We start from the raw sequence: 13,144 nt of genomic DNA, 5'->3' as shown, positions 1-13,144 counted from the left end.
TTCCAAAGGATTTGCCTAAAACTGTATGAAGTGCAAGCGTTTTTGAGATGGAGGCATCTGAAAACTTGGTATTTTAGCAAATTATTTTTTGAAGCAGCAGGGTTACATTTCCTAATAAAAACTGAATTTGAAGTAGAGAAGGGTTTCTCTTTAATGACTAGCATTTTTTTTTTCTGACTTTTCTTGGAAAAGAAACGTGTCATTGAAAAATTCCTGAGCATGTGTAGTTAAAAATGATGAGATTAATTTCTTCTCCTCTGACAAGATACAGAGTTAAAACGTTACCTGCGTAAATGTGTCTTTCGAACAGGTTAGCTCCTCCTGCTGAGRTGGCACAAACCACCAGGTCTCTCTTGCCTCTACGTGGTGCAAGGACAGTGAAAATGAGCGGTGAGCCAGCCTGCGTTTCAGTGTTGCCGTGTCAGGACATCACGAAGAGGCCTGCTCTSCAGAGGAAGCTGCTGAGCCGAGGGAGCGAGGAGTCTACGTGTGCTTAGGAAGGGAATGATGCATAATCCCGCGGACGTGAAGAGCCCGTGATATATGCATTCAGTCTTGCCGTCTGGTTGTAATAATAATGGATAACAACTGCCTACATTGGGCAGCTGTAAAGCATCCGTGTCACGCCRGATACCACGGGCAAGAGCAGGAAAGCACTGAGCTCAGCTCTGCAATCAGTATCTCATTCTCCGAAAGCCAGTAGCACAAAAGGTGTGAAAATGACCTTAGAGCAGGCTGGCTCTGCGTGAAGCGCGCTGTGAAGAAGTGTCCAAGTGATGCACAGTGCTGCTTTCCCGTCTCTCTTGTCACTGCTGATGGCTGCTCCCGTGCGAGAGAAGAGGGGCATTGGCTTTCAGATCTTTTCCCTTGCAAGATGKCGTGAGGGTCATTTCTGCTTTACTTTTCTTGTTGAGTTCTGCTGTGAACTTTCCTTGTTAACCATACTGCCTGGAAAAGAAGAGCATTTCCTTATCAACAGTAAAGATTTAAACACTGACTTTTTGTTTATTTGTTTATTTGTTTGTTCTTTTAAAAAACAATGCCTTGATGAAATGAGTTTTCCGGAGGGGAATTGCCTTTTGCTCCGAGCCTGAGGAAAAGAAACTCCTGATTGGCAATTTTTCTCACAAAAGAGGACACAGAAAAACCACAAATGAAATATTTACCAAAATAAAGCTGAAATATTTACCAAAACAACAAGAACATTTTTGAGACTGCTATTGAAATTCTGAAACATGYACTTCTCCTTTTTCATATTCTTGTCAGAAAACTCAGAAGTGAATGAAAATAGTGCAAGAATTCTTGCTGCCTCTGAAAAGCATCTTTTTGCTTACTCCAAAATCTAGACCAGCTTTTTATTCTCAGGTCAGAGTTACTAATAATTCAGAGTATTCAGAAGATACTATTATTGCTGGAGTAACGTGCCAAAGTGATAGGATAGGATTACACTGGGGTTTAGTTTGCCATGCTAAACCAAACTACATGGAGTGTATAACTAATATGCATATACTCATAGGCTTGTATTGAATTTTGGGGGCAGTTCACACCCCAGCTTATTTCAGCAGAACTAATGGATGCTGGAGAGAATATACCTTTTTAAACAGGAGATTGCATCTGTAAGTGCCACAGAAGAGTACCAATCTGGGCACCTGCAGCCCATCATACAGGTCTCCATGTGGCTTGTCCCAACCTCACAGAGACCTGCTGAAGGAGACCTGGAGATTTTTCAGATTGACCAGTGTTTGCCACATAATGACTTTTCCTGTCCTCAGGTTCAAATTTCATTTAAGAGGGCACATGCAATTGTACAGTGCCTTCACATCCAGAGCCAAGCTCTTGCTTACTGTGCTTTCCGCTGCAGGCATACAAGGCTTAGGAATGACATTGAATGAATGGAATGAAATACTTACCAAAATAAAGCTTGAATATTTCCCAAAAGAACGGAAGACCTTTGCTGTTCAGAGTTTCTAAGGTCTGGGTGCACCCCATACAGGAGTCAAAGGATGAGTACCTGCTTCAGCTTTTGCCTTGTGTGAAAATTAATGCCCAGAGTGATGCTGCATGACATGTGCTCATTAAATCCGTGAAATCTCCCTGCAYTCTGGAAATGAAAGATGAGAGTTACCCAAATGTGGAGGAGCTCTTCCTCCAAGCCATTTCTCCTTGCTCACGGACCTGCTTTAAGCAGGAGCCTCTGCAACTAGGAGATCTCAGCTGAAGCAGTGAGAGACTGTGGACTGCAAGGCAGACATCTCCAYTGGCCTGTGGTGCCCCACCTGGGCAGTGCGGGAGCCCTGAGATGGTTTATCTTTCCATGTAGCTGCAGTTTACAAAGACGGATATCTGATGGAGTCTTTTTATGTGAGCTAATAGGATTAATTCATCTGCTTCCCTAATGAGCCTGTCACAGGTCCTCTCAGAGAGAAGTCTTAGCTCTTTTCTGTGAAATACTGCAGTGATGAGTCATTGGGAAGCCTAGTAGGAACAGATGGGAAAAGCAGTTTCTTACATTTATCCATGCTTCCAGAATGTTTTTGTCTAACATTGTTTTAGCGWGGCAGAGAAAATTAATAGAGAAAATGGAGAAATATACAGCTGACTTAAACTGGTCAGTATTTTCATAAGCCTCATACCTGAGCAGTTCCAGCTTGATCTGAGAAGCAGAAGAAAATACTTGGGTGTGAGAAAAAAATTCATCCGTATAGATTATTGCCACAACACTGGTGGCTGGTGACAGACTAACACCATCACACATCCTTGGAAACAACAATTTCAGCAAACAGGAAGGTGGCAGAATTCCCAAGCWGAAAAGGGAGTGATTAAAGCCCTAAAGGCTGGACAAGTACTGAATCCAGAACCCCGAGGTGTCTGGCACCGTGCCCACACTGTACGATCAGCCGAGGGCTGGGTGTGAACGAGTGCAGGTGTAAGCTGTGCCACCATGGGACATGTTCTCAGCTCCCAGGCATTTTCCAGGAGGGTGATGGGGCTCTATGTACTGAGGGGCCTTCCCRGTCAACTCAAAGTCATCTGTGCTTCTAGGGACAGATGCTGTAAACTCCCTTCTTTATGAAATGACACCAAAATAATCTATTTTCCGTATTTTTTCAGGGCCTCCACGCTAGTGTTTATGGAGAACAAAGCAATTGATAGGATGGTTGCTCGGGGAAGGGACTTACCTTATGCTGCAGCTGCAGTTCCCTGTGCTGACAGATAAGGGCAAGCCATCATGACTGCTATGAAAGAAGGCCAGTATTTTTAAAGTTATTTTTCAGTTTTACTTACTGTATCGTTATTAATCTCAAAGCTTCAGGAGAGTTTGGCAGGGTAATTGTGAAAGCTCCTGTTCTCCTTGCGCATAACAAAGCAAACCAGTTAACACGACAGCTTCTACTTCAAAATGGTCCAAGGGACTTTCCATCATACCTAAGAAGGTCTGAAGGCCTCATCTCAGAGCAGTGAGCTTTCGATGAGCTGTGCTCAAGGGTTGTCACACCATATTTGTGGAGATGGGGTGTGTCACCAATGTGACAATTTTCACCACCTTCCTGCTCAAATCTGGAGTGAACCCCCAGCACTGTGGATAACCTGACATACCCATCACTTCAGCGGAGAGGTGTGTTGTTCATAATACGAAGAAGAAAGTGTATGTGTGATGGGGGGAGGTGTCTGAGGCATCCGTTAGTTAGCAGATTTATTATGAGAAGATGTGCTTTAAAAGTAGTGCCAGGATTAATTTTACAGTTACAGTTACAGTGCGTATAAATTAGTAGGAATGGCCTGAGTTTCAGAGGAGCCCACTACTACAATGCCCCTTGTCTTCGTCTAGTTATACATTTCATTGCTGAAGGCTTCATCCTTATTGACTTCCATGTGAGTAATATCCCCCCCAGTGTGCTGGCCTAGTAAATATATATGAGTGTAATTTTTTTCCTGAAATCTCTGTAGCTGTACTCTCCTATGAAGAGATTTTGACTCCATTCTCTATATGGTAAAGTCAGCTTTTGATCACCTAGCTTCTTCTCACAGGCTGCCTGACTTTATCTTATCAATAAGCCAAAACCTCTGCCTCCCAGCCTCGCGAGAATAGATCGTCCACCTTACCAGGCTGAGGGAAGACAGACAACCAACAGCCAACACAGATACTCACTGCAGTGCATTATTTTGGCTTTCACAGGCAGGGTCTGCCACATGCAGTGTTTGTGGAGAGCTTGTCTCAGAGACCTTCTTCCTATCTTGGGAAGATCACCCTCTCTGGTTCAGCATCTGTCACTACAAAATGATTTCCTTCTCTTCAGAGGCTTTTTGGGGTCTTCCTGAACACAGATTTCTRAAAAGGGTGGTCAGAGTCTGTGCTTGGGCAGCCACTTTCCTAAGTGACTGCAGCAAGTCACAAAGTAGTTATATGTACAGAAGCACCCCAGCGCGGGTTCTGACTCAAATTATGTCTACTAAGTCTAGGCTTCCTGATGCCTAGAGGAACCACAGTCCCTGGACAGGAGCAAAGCGCATCCTCCGGACACAGCTCTTCCACCTTTATACCATTTGCAGGTAGAGTTGTCTATGCTTGTTTGAGGGCTTCTTTCTACTCTGCTTTATGCATTAGGCAAGAACAAATAGACCCAGGACTTTACAGTACTCTCTATCATCCCAGACATCCTTTTTACAAGCCTCTTTTCAAGGCATCAACAGATAGCTTGTCTAGATAGCTTATCCTTCTCCTGTCTTCTTTCACTTGTCCTCCACTCCAGCTAATTTTTCACCAGTTGCTGCTCCCCTTGGTACAGCTCAAGTGCTCTCCTGACGTGGGTTCTCATTATGCCCCATTTGTCTGTCAGGGCCAATTAGAGGAGCTGATTCCTGCTGTCTTCAAGCTGCTGTGATAATCATTTTAACTGGTGCTCTCACAGCTGCATCACGTTCTCACAGATGCTATGATGGCATCGTAGAGCACTGGCTATATTCATGGGGTTTGCATTCTTTCTAGGGGCTCCAAGGGCAGGTGAATTCAGCATGAGATGCAAACAACACGTAGTTTTGAAGGTTCAGGACCATCTGTTAGTTTGTACTGTTTCCCACTCTTTCGGTGTGTCCATTTCTTTTTGGCTTTTTCCTGAGTTCTGCTGCCCATCAGAAGAAATATTGTGGGAAAATCAGGAGGTCACTGTGTCATTCCCTACGAATGTATAATCACAAAAGAGCCTTACTCGCTGCTCAGTACRGTCACGACTTGGCTCTTTGCATGATTCCCAGCATTTTAAGCATCTTTCTTTTTCTTCCTCAGAGCAGTCTCCAGTCGTCTTGATTCAGAAAGATTGTACAGGTAAGACTTGGCTGGTTCTGAACTCCACTCCTGACGCATCTGAGCAGCTCAACAGAGGCTCAAGTCAGGAACAGCTGCTGTAATACAGGCAAGAAACTTTCACCTGGAAAGCTGTAGAAAAAGAAATCTTTTCCTGAGACACTTTCACTCTCACTGAAAGGCCTCTTGCTTTCTGAAACTCTTCCAGTCTTCAGAGGATCTGAAAGGTGGTAGGGTGGTTCAGAAATGTGTCAGATAACCCCGCTGATACATCCTAAACCATTTCGGAGTCTTTATAGGCAGAATTTGCCGTGTCTGGGGTTGGCTGGGTGAGAAACACTCCTGAACTCACTGCCCAGTATCACAGAACTGAAACGTAACAGGAGAGCACAACAAGTTGTGTGGAGATCTTGAACTCCCTCAATTTTGTGTGACTGTGTTGACAGAATGATGTTAGCCAAGAAAAAAAAAGGTTTGCTTTTTTCTTTTTTTTTTTTTAAAAAAGAGTAACGATATTTGCATCCTAACAGGCTATAATTTTTCTGTTCTCTGCAGTGGATGTTTTCTAAAAGCAACACAGGCTCACTAAAATACAAAGTTCAGCACAAGAACACTTCTTGGTGCCAGATTTTAATTTATCAGTCCTTGGAAGCCAATTAACTGATTTTTCTTGTAACTCCTCAGAAGAWTCAAGTATTATTCAGAGATGATGGGCTGAAAATATGCCTAGACTTTTTTTTCCCCACACTTAGGAAACAAAGAGCCAAAATCTCATTCTTGAAGCACATAAGTGAATATATCTTTAACCATGACAGCACAGTAGCAGCATCATTACTAATAGCAGAAACCACGAAACATTTGCCTGGTGCTGGTTTTGTTACCTTCTGAACTTGAAATTTACKGAGGCTGGGGAGCATAATTCTAGGACTGAATTCCGGTGTGATCAGGCCAATTTGCTGTGCCTAGGAAACAACTTTCCCTTTAATTTTGTATATTGTTGAACAGAGCAAATAACCGTAGCATATGATGAGGAGAGGAGTATGGTACAGATGTCCCTGTCATTGCAAAATCTCTCATGTTCGGCAGCCTTGGCATATTCATTTGCAAGGTGATTTGGGTAATTTATTGTTTGGGGATCTGGAAAAGACTGAGAAAGACTCAGAATTCTTCAATGCTAGGCTTTAATTCATCAAAAGTAGAAAACATGGGGTCAAATTAAAAGGAGYGAAGGTGGACAGCTGGTTTATCTTATAAGGTGTTTTTGTCAAAATCAAGTTTTCTTCTCTGTTGCAGAAAACGTGGTTCTTTGAATACAGCATGTCTAAGGGATAAATGCACTCATCCTGTTATAACTGTATTACTGAATATTTCACCTTATCTGCAAAGGCCATGAATAAAGAAGGCACTAATGTGAAATGTTAACTTCATGTTACCCTCAAAAAAGAGTACTTCGAGGCAGTAAAGTGCATTCAGAGTAACATTTCTGGACTGTAATTTTCAAAGCTATCTAAGAAATGTCAAAGTTTCTTTCCTATTAGTTTGGCCTGGAAAAAATCTGTTAAGCCCCTTTCAAAATCTCACTCCTTCCAGAGGAGGTGTGAAACAAGATGAATATGAAGTTGAACATTTCCATAAAATAGAAGTGAATTGYCGCTCTTTTTCTGTAAGCAGGAAGTGGAGTGTTTCTCATGTGGAACTGTGAAAGCACAGATAAGAGTTTCTTCTGTTTGTGGAGAAGCTGCACATGAAGACAAGTTCAAGGCAAGAGAAATCTTTTTCCCAGGATAGTGCTGAAGTCCTTACTTTGCATATAGTCTGTGGCAACTGAGTTAAGAGGTAAATATGCACAGTGGTTGCCACTTTTCAGAAGACCAGTGGCAAAGTGTTGGGAACATTTTTTCAGGGTTGTTGAGCAAACCATTTAGTGCTGGTAACTGAACTCTCTTGAAAATTCACCCTTGAGCTCTTTCTGTCTGTAAAGGTCTTAGACCAAGACACTGGGCAGCAAAGGCAGCTTGCCCATTGGTATACAAACCTGGTGGGTTTTGGAGCACAAACATGAAGGTGAGTTCACCTTGAGCATTGCTTCGACTTATTTATAACTGTTAGGAGAGAAGTGGGACAGTCAGCGTAGATAGTCAAAGACACGGGACTGGGCCAAGTGGTGAACAACCAAGACGCTTCTAAACTTGACCTCATCTATCTCAGTCCTGAAGTACAGAGTATGGGTTCAGCTCTGATGTTGTCCACAGCTGGGTGCAGGTGGTAAACTTCGGCTGGGGAGGTTATACGCACATCTTGTGTGCCATATGCTCCTTAACAGAGCTAGTCAAAGTCTGCAYGATGTGTTTCTGAGATTAGTAACAGTGACCGATATCAGACAGCCCAAATGGCCTTCCCTCTGATGGTGTTAGAAGACTTTTAGTTGCATTTTCCTTTTGTCATTTGTTCTTCCTGTGGCTCAAGCGGGGGAGCGAGGTGCATGCCGCAGAAAACTGTATCAGCCTGCATCCCTCTCCTCGGGGAAAGCTCTCCCTGCTATCTCTTCTGCAGCCTGCCTTTTCTTAGCAGTCCCAATCAAGTGATTCATTGAAAATAAGTCATTCTAAAAATAAATCATTTTAAAAATCTTCCTGCAAATTCAAAATGATTTAATAATGCAAATGCATTACTGTGGCGAATTTAGTTAAAAAAAAAAGAACGGAGATAGAGTAAAACAATATGTTTACTAAATAATATGGAATGACTTTCAATCATTATACAATAAATGATGTCAACTTTTGCTAGTCATGCTCTTGAAAAAAGTGCAATTAGACTAAAGGTTCCTCCAAAGATAACGCAGAATTTGCAGAAAATGTTCTGACCTGTTAAATGAACAAAATCCTTCAGACTCTGATTTGAGGCTGTATAGTATCGGAGAATTGATGCCAGTCTTGTGTGGCACTGTAAATGTAGGAACCCATTTAGGATTCTTAGGTGTAAATGTCTTTGAATTAGTTATCCTACACTTACTCTTTACTGATTTATTCTATTCTGAGAGAAGTGTCTCAGAAGTGGTGAAATTAACTTGGGAATGAAGCTGGTCAGGTTTCAGCAGCATGCTGGGTCGAGCTGTCTCACAAAAGTATCTCATTTCTGTCATAGGATGAGAAGAGCTGAGCAGAGTAAGCTGCTTGGGGCAGAATCAGCTTAGTCTCCACCAAAGAGCCCGGCATGACAGAGAGTAAAGTTAAACTTCCAGCAGCCTAGGACTTGAGCACGGGGAGAGCAGAAGGTATCAGAAACTGGATTTGCCTAAAGCTGTCAGGCTTTACCTCATTAGGAGCTAGAGCTGAAAAGGGACTCGGGGAGAGCGCAGAGTGATCCAGCAGTCGGTACAGTGGGAGTAGCTAAGGCAGGAGATGCAGGGCTTGGGACGTCTGATGGGACCGACACCTCAAAGCACGCTACCTAGGCCATGGGGTGTGTGAGGCCGGCATCACGTGGACCTCTTTTATCAAATTTCCGCAGATRCTTGAAGACAGGCAGGGAAAATACTCTTCTTTTAAACCTTTCCTTAGAAAGTGCTATTTGGTGAGAACAAAAATATGAAGAGTTCAAGTTTAGAAAAGCTGTATACGTGAACTTATCCAATGATTACAAAGTTTGGAGAAAATTTCTGCCTTCTATATCACTTTAATACCATGTGCATAATTTTATAAATGATCTCAGACTCCTGAAATTAATATRTTACAATTAAATAATTATTATAGTATTGTTATAAATAAATTATTTATATTTTTAATTATAATAATATATAATATTATTTGTTAATATAATAATATATTATTATACTCCACTAATATAATATTATTTATTATTGTTGTTATAAATAATCATTAAATAGAACCAGATTAATAGGAGGAAAATAGTGTAAGTTACTTTCTTATACATACATACATACATATGTAATGTTATTGATAAAGCAGAGCTAGATATCTTGTTTTTTAGTTTTTTACAGATTCTGCCTTCCAAAATGTAATGTAAAGAGAGAGCAATATTTTTCTAGATCTGGTATCATCCTCTTGGATCTTTCACTGGACCTGTAAATTTGAAACTCTCATCAACTTCACATTTGTAATTCATGCAAACTTCAAATTTAAGGCTGAAATCTACTATCTGGTTCTTCCTGACAGTTCCTGCAGAAGGAAAACTTGAATCTCAGGTAGCTGTTTTCTTCTTACAAGATGAAGCTAGTAATTAATCCATGCCACAGGATTCAAACATCCAATTTGTATCAATTTTAGTTTGTTTTATTTATAAATCAAGTTCACCTTCATTTTAGCATCTTGATTCTGCAATGTAAGTACGCATCTATATCACAATTTGTGTTTTTGGAGCATCTTGTGGTCTCAGGCACCTGAAACCTCAGTGGCATCTGACACTGAGCAAAACTTCTTTAAAAATTTTATAGCTTCTAAAGGCAAAAAGAAGAGGCACAGAAAATCCAGGATAATCCTAATCCAGTTCCAAAATTACCTTTCTCTCTCCAAGCAATTGACACTCCAGCATCCTTCTTCTGCAAGCTAATGCTACGCYGCGGGAGTAGGCCAGTTCTCCCCACGGCATGAAGACCAAAATTCCTCTTTCATTCCAGTTTGTCTGGGTCTCAGGTATATAGCAATCTGAGAGCTGGGGTGTTTACTGTTTTAAAGGGTTGGAGAGCAAATGCTGAATCTCTGCTTTATTCAGGTTGAGCCTTTGCCGCTCAAATCCAAAAGCCAAATCAACATTGGTAGAAAAACACGCACTCGTCTCAGGTTTGCTACACTGAAAGCAGACATTTGCAAGCCAAGAACACAGAGTTTGTAAACAGCYTTACTATACTTTTAGAGGCCAGGATATTGTGCCTGGCATGAGGCTCTGAATATATGTGTGTGCGTGCATGTGTGTGTTTTTAGCTGGACGCATACCCTGCTCCAGCCTTTTCTTCCAGAAAGTCCATATGCCTGTGGCCTTGCTGGGAAATTTGAATAGRTCAAGCTCCCTTACAAGAAGCTCTGAGGATTGCTGTCATCTGCAGCCTCTCATTAGCCCTGCAGTGTTCAGACAGCCAGTGTTGACCTCAGTGAGGGAGAGATGTTTTGAAGGCCGTGTTTATTGCTGAAGAATTACCTTCTCCACTGTTCCCATCAGCCTTATTTGTCAGTTTTATGTAGTCAGCTGGCAATGATAAAACCACACTTGCCAATGGGTCTTCATTTTCAAAGCTGTAATTATGATGAAACCAGACCTGGTTTCTTAATTTATGGTGGTTTTTAATTATTATTATTTTTTAATAGCTTCACTTTTGTCCAACCTGAGAAGTAGCTGCTTTTTCATTTATGATGAACTATAATGCCTCACTTCAGGGTAATACCTACCCTGAATATTGTTGCCCCAGTGAACTCTCTTCTGTGTTGATTGCTATTAAAATATTAATACTTGCTATTACCTATTGCATTAGAGAATTTGAGATAGCCCATTTACCCCTCTTTTAAAGTAGAATGCAAATTGTTTGATTATTGTGATTATCCAACAGTCTCACAGTGAGCAAATATTGGCTTTTTATTTTGGGGTTTGTGTGGGCAAGACACCTACAGGTAGGTGTACCAAAAAAAAGAAACAAACAAAAACTATTAGTTCAAAAAGGGTATTAGTTCAATTGTTAGAGTTTTACACGTGAGGCTATTAGAAAGCAGGCTGTGCTTTTGCTGAATTTAAGAGAAGCTTCAGGAGTAACCACAAAGCGGGTTGGTAGATTTAGTCTTCGGGAAGATGGTGGGAGGAAGCATTGCTGAATGGAGGTTAGGTCTACCACTTTCTCCTGGCTCTGGATGACATGTTCTCAGAAGAATGTGCAGAGCTCTCAGAACAGAAGTAATCTTGTTTTCCTGAATGTCCTAATCCTCTGCTCTACCACTTCTTACATTCCCTTTGAAGGAAACTCCAAATGAGGAGATACAGTTTCTTTGCTTCCRAGGCCCTTTGTGCTAAAGAGGACCTGTGTAGGATCTGGGGAATCAGAGAGGTCATGCCTCCCCTTCCTACAGAAGACTGAGCACAACGATAGGCTAGGATCAGAGAGCTGCCGGAGAATCCCCCTAGGTAAGTATGGCCTGGTAGTGGGTCATAGCCATGCATCTTGACCTTCCACACTAGCTCATTCTGTTGCACATCTGCGTGGCCCAGCTAGAGTACGTTTGCTAACATGTAGTTGGAAGGGGATTTATCAATTAGTTTGAGCAATCAGCCTGTGAGAGGTAGTAGTCTCCCCGTCCCATCTACTCCTCTCCGTTTTCGTCCAGCCACATGTTCATCCATGCCACATTCTCCTCCGTGTGCCTTCTATCACAGGACAGCATCTGGTTAGTCATAACTCTTGATCTCATTACAGCTTCCATGCGGCATATGGTGACGATACAGTCCTAAGGTACCTTTGTTCTTGTAGGAATAAATTTCTCAGTAAATATAGGGAGTCAGTGGAAGTTGGGAAGATCCTGACACAAGCACTTTTGTTCTCCTCAGGTAGCCGGCTGGCATGATGACTACCATTTGTAGGGGAACTGAGATGTGTGCAGCCTGGAGCTAAGCAGCCAGCAGAGATTGTCCCTCTCAGAGAAGATGAAGGGGGAGTTTCCAGGACTTTGTTAGAATCAAGGAATTAGTTGGCCAAAGGTGTGATGATCTCACAGTACTGTAGGTCTTAGTGATCTGTGTGAAATAGTACTCCCAGCTGTGCCAATGGTAGCAAAACGTGCTCCCACACCAATGGACAGACCAGTCAGAGAGCTCCCATGGCGAGGCATAATAGCAAGGAGATGCTGGTCAATTTACGACCAGCAATGAAGACATTGCTCTGACCTCCACTGAGGCTAAAGTATGGAGGCCTCTGAGGCAACATGTGACATGTTTTGATTAAACCCTGCTGGAGGAAGGCTCACCTGGAAGGATGAAAAAGTAACAAAAACATGTTAAGATCACGTCTGCTCACAGGTCCACAGATCTGCTCACAGATGCCTTGAACGCAAAGACCTGTTTTTTGTTTAGGCAAAGCAAAATTCTGGGCATTGGAAGATCTTCTCAGATCAGTAGCTCTTTGAGCCCACTAGTAAATGGTGGAGCAGGTCATTCTTTGATGAATCAATTAAAATTAATTTCCTACAGCCAAGCTAATGCAGGCTCATTAACACAGATAAATTCCTTATTGTTCTGTCTTTTTTCATCTCATTTTTTTAATCCTGTGTCTATAGCATAAAAYGCTTAGAGATAATTAATCCTCTTGAGGAGGATGTTTTTCCCCTTCCCCAGCCCCAAGTCATGAAGGTTTCTCTTGGAGAGTCATAAATAGAGTTTTTTCATTGTCACCTGCCAAAGTCTATTGGTGATAGCAAGGCAGTCTGTAATAGATGTAAGCTTACTGTCCACCAATTAATGAGCCAGAGTGGTGTTAAATGTCTGCAGAGACTTAAGATGGACCAGAGCTAGACATTGTCTGCTGAACAGCAGCACCTGGGGAAAAGATTTTGTGCATTATCTCCAAACTCAAGCTGACAGATGTTGCTATAACTTTACTTATCCGCAGACTCTGGTGACTGCACATGAAAGTGCTGTGTAAGGCCAGGTGAAGAACTCGCCTTGGAAAAGAACTGTAACCAACCTGCCTGAGCAATATGCATCTCAAGCCCAGCACTCAGGCAAAGCAAGTGGTAGGCCCCCTGGTACAAGGAAAATGCTGATATTTGTGTGGGAAAGGACAGCTGCTCAAGGAAAGCTCAAGTAACAGCACCTGTGGGCAAGGATTGCAAACCTCCCTTCCTGGTG

The sequence above is a fragment of the Rhea americana genome, unplaced genomic scaffold (assembly GCF_003343005.1).
Source record: "Rhea americana isolate MKP2758 unplaced genomic scaffold, rheAme1 scaffold_186, whole genome shotgun sequence".
Classification (NCBI taxonomy): domain Eukaryota; kingdom Metazoa; phylum Chordata; class Aves; order Rheiformes; family Rheidae; genus Rhea; species Rhea americana.
The sequence above is the reverse complement of the archived record's forward strand: the minus strand, read 5'-3'. Positions refer to the sequence as shown.